General features: G+C 38.3%; 1 non-coding gene across 1 annotated transcript; it reads right to left on the reverse strand.

Annotated features, from left to right (window-relative positions):
- Positions 1-2,973: 2,973 nt before the first annotated feature.
- LOC118485289 lies at positions 2,974-3,080 on the reverse strand. The gene has a single exon (XR_004875594.1). It is a non-coding gene; the product is annotated as a small nucleolar RNA R71 (small nucleolar RNA).
- Positions 3,081-3,691: the final 611 nt, after the last annotated feature.

Here is a 3,691-nt window from a genome sequence, read left to right on the forward strand (position 1 = left end):
TTAGTTACCCTTAAAAGTGTGTTTATTCCTTTAAAAATCTCATTCTTAAGGAAACTAAGTGTTTACAACTTGTAATCACTTTTTACAAAAATGTTTATTTATAACATCTTCTTGTTTCACTAGTATCTCTACACTTATTTTACCACCAAAAATAGTGTAAGTTTAAGTAAAAACCAAGATCTTTCAAAAATCATGTTTTGAACTTAGTTTTCTTGGAAAATCATTCATAAATCTTGGATCTATAACTTTACTAGCTCACTTTGTTTATTACTTTTGAAGGAATCATTTTGTTTTCAAGTTCATGTCTATGTATGAGGATGATCTTCTTGTGTTAACACATAATCATCCTCTAACTTGCTAGATCAAGTGTTCAATCACAATCTAGCAAGCTCCATGTAGTGATCAACATCAATATTTCTAGTAATCAACAAGCAAATATCATTCATGTACTAAACAACATCATTTCAACAAGATTTCATCATATTTCATCTTATGTTTTAAGATTCAAGTTTATGTCTTTTATGGTTCTAGTGATTTTCATCATAATATATCTTTTAACCAATCAAAATGGAAGTAAACAAGGTTAATAGGAATCTTACTACTAGCTTCAAGCTAGGGAAGAACAATGGTGAAAATCGAATGGATAAAAGTAAACGGAAGAGATCCTTGATGATCCACAAGCTCCACACTTCGTTAGACACCTTCTAGCACCTTATGTAAACCTTGGAATGGATTGAAATTGGATGAAAATGGTGGGTGTATGGTGGGTGTGTTGAGCCGAGAACAAGGGAGGAGAGAAGGAGGTTGAAGATGGTGTGTGGATGAATGAGAACTTAGGTTATCTTATAGTACATTCAAGATCTTGCATATATCTTTTGAGATCTTACATAATCTAAATGAATCCAAGAGAATCTAAGCAAGATCAAGAGGTACCTTGTAAGATTTTAGAAAAATCTTGGTGGTGGGGCCCTTCATAACCGTCCACTATATCGGGGGGGGGGGGGGGTAAATGTAATTTTTGGATGGTAATTAGTTAGTTAATAATTCAAATCAAAGTATATGGTTACAAGTGTTAGTTACTAGATATTCTAGTGGGTGTTAGGATGTTCGGGGACCATAACTAGCCAAGAAATAATTAAACAATGCTTCTAGCAATATTTTGGTGTTCCGGGTAATGTCCGGTTGTTCGGTTAGATATCGGTTCGTTAAAGTGTTAAATTGCACCGTTTAGTGTCCTTTAAGCATCCTTTTGTGCCCCTTTCAATTCCCGTCACTTAGGAAAGTATCCGGGAACATTTAGTCATGTTTTTGCATGGTACAATCTTGTTACACTGCTGAATTTTGCTGAAATATGTAAAATTCAGCATTTAAAGTGTGTTTCGGGTGCCTTTTAGTGCGTATTTTAGCTTCCGGAATGTCTATATGTTAACCCTTGTATGTACTCTTGGGTTTTAATGTATTCTTGTCGTTGGACCTACACCTAGGCCCCAATTCTTTTGTCTGACTACTTTTTGCAGATTTGTTGACACAATGTGTCTTACCGGTGAGTTTATTAGTATTTCCGACGCAACGCTGTCATTAATGCATAAAGCAATATTTTGTAGTATAAAAACATGCATGAATTCACTTGTATAGTATGTAATCAGACAATGTTGACATTTAAGCACATAATTGCAGTTATCAAGTATTAATTAAATTGTACGGAAATTACTGGTTTAGTGCCAGTTGTCACAATAAATTTCCTTTGATTGTATCCTTGCTGACTCAAACTACTGGGTTGAGGGTAACGTCACCTTCAAAAGAGGGGCCTACTACTATAACTAAGATAATCTCTTAAAAAATGCAAAAGTGCGGAAATCATCAAAGGTTACACTAAAGGCGAGTCGGATCCAAGTGATTCATCTTGTCTATCTGTTTTTATTTTTATTTTATTTATCAGCATTTTTAGTTTTTATTTTCATATTTAAAACCTTTTTTTCTAAATTTTTGATTTGATTAGACATTGAGGATAAACCGGTACTAAAAGCTCTTGTGTCCTTGGACGGCCTCGGTATCTTACCAACGCTATACTACACTCACGATGGGTGCACTTGCCCATATGTGTGGGTAGTGTTAGTAAAATATCGTGATTTATAAATTTAAAACTTGACTAAAGTGTTAAGAAGGGCTTAAAATATACATAAAAATATATTCACAATGACACACATCATTAATTCATTGACATAACCCGTTTTAATCTGTTTTGTTTGATATATAAACTTTTCCGAGTTACAGAGAGTGGAGCACGGGCTGTGTTGGTGCAGCACGGGGCCGTGTTGAACTCCCCAATAACAGGGATCCGGAAAAATATCACTGTAACTCCGACCACGGGGCCGTGTTCAGCTGAGCACGGGGCCATGGTGAAATTTCTGACCAACAATCTTTTTGTTTTTATCGCAGGACTTGGAACTCAGGCGTCGCACCTGAACTTCCTACGCAGTGTATGAGCTCCAGTTCCAATAAAGACATAAAAGAACCTCTAGATGAACCCGAACGCTTTCTAAGAAAAAGATTAAAGCTAAAAACCAAGAGAAAGTTTCGGGGGACCCACTTCCAATGGCGGATCAACGTACCCTAATGGATTACCTACGGCCTACGGTAGGTAATCTCGGTGCCGCTATCAAAGCACCGAATGTCGATGCCAACAACTTCGAACTTCGGCCGCATTTGATACAAATGCTCCAAAACTCCGCAACCTTCCACGGGCTTGCGGACGAAGATCCCCGTTTACATATTACCAACTTTTTGGAAATATGTGATACTTTTCAGATCAACGGAGCATCTAACGATGCCATCCGCCTCCGAATGTTTCCATTTTCACTAAAAGACCGAGCTAAGGCTTGGCTTAACACCCTCCCAGTTGGTTCGGTAAACACCTGGGATGAACTAGCCCAAAAGTTTCTATATAAGTATTTCCCTCCTGCTAAAACGACTAAATTAATGACTGAAATTAACACATACTCACAAGAGGACGGGGAATCCTTATATGAAACTTGGGAAAGGTTCAAGGAGCTACTAAGAAAGTGTCCCCATCCTAGTCTTGCGGTATGGAAACAAGTATCCACCTTCTATAATGGGTTGTTGCCACACACGAGACAAACACTTGACTCTAGCTCCGGGGGACTTCTAGGTAATCGTCGCCCGAATGAAATTTACAATCAAATTGAGGAAATTGCTCAAACCAATTTTCATTGGCACACTCCCCGAGGCACAAAATCTATTGCCCCGGGCGCCCATAAGGTTGACGAAAGCACCTCTTTGCAAGCCCAAATCGAGGCCCTCTCTTCAAAAATCAAAAAGTTAGAAATGGCAAAAACGGCCTCGGTTATGGCTTGTGAAGGGTGTGGTGGGCCACATGAAAATTGGAGTTGTATGAAAGAAATGGATAATCAAATAGAAACGGTAAACTACATTGATAATAGACCTAGGCCGTCAGGTCCTCCAACGGGTACCTACAACCAAGGATGGCGTAACCACCCTAACCTTGGTTGGAGAGAACCCGGCAATAGTAGTAACCAACAAAATCAAAACCAACGAACAAACTTTCAACAACAAAGAAACGAGTTACAAAATTTCTCTCAACAACAACAAGGGGGACGAGAGAGGCTTGAAGATGCTATCTCTCACCTCATCTCCGACACCGACAAGAAAA

Source organism: Helianthus annuus, chromosome 12, assembly GCF_002127325.2.
Source record: "Helianthus annuus cultivar XRQ/B chromosome 12, HanXRQr2.0-SUNRISE, whole genome shotgun sequence".
In the NCBI taxonomy this organism is placed as follows: Eukaryota; Viridiplantae; Streptophyta; class Magnoliopsida; order Asterales; family Asteraceae; genus Helianthus; species Helianthus annuus.